Here is a 608-nt window from a genome sequence, read left to right on the forward strand (position 1 = left end):
AGGAAGTGGGGGGGGCGGGGGCCGGGGCCGGGGCCCGGGCCGGGGGGCGGGGGCGGGGGAGGGGCGCGACGAGGAAGTGCCGGGGCCCCGCCCCCACTCCCGCCTTCTCCGCTCTTTCCTGCCCTCTGGCCTCTCTTCTAGGGCCCTCCAGTCCCACCCCCTGACCTCTCCGTCTTCCTCTGCCTTCCCCCGCCTCCACTCCTCTTCTTCCCCCGCCTGCTCTAGCTTTCCCTTTGCACTCTGCCCTTTCCTCGTCCTCTGTTCCCCTATTCTCTCTAGCCCCACCTTCTGCCCTCTCTCATCTGCCCTAGAGCTCCTCTCTCGCCCCGCCCACTTTCTCTGTCCTTTTCCCTCCCCCAACCCTCTCTCTTCCCCCCCCCCCCCCCCCCCCCCCGCCAGCCGCCTCCCGGCTCTTGGTCCTTTTCCTTCTTCCACAGGCACAGTCCCATCCTTCTCTCCCAGGCCCTTACTCTTGTCTCATCCTTCTTCCCCAGACCCCGCCTCTGCTTTTTCTCTGTCCCCCAGGCCTTCTTTAGTTCCCTTCCCTTTTCCACCTTCATCTTTGTTCTCCCCAGTCCTCTCCGCCTTCGTGTCCCTCTTCTGTTTTT

This window comes from Dromiciops gliroides, chromosome 3 (assembly GCF_019393635.1).
Source record: "Dromiciops gliroides isolate mDroGli1 chromosome 3, mDroGli1.pri, whole genome shotgun sequence".
Lineage (NCBI taxonomy): Eukaryota > Metazoa > Chordata > Mammalia > Microbiotheria > Microbiotheriidae > Dromiciops > Dromiciops gliroides.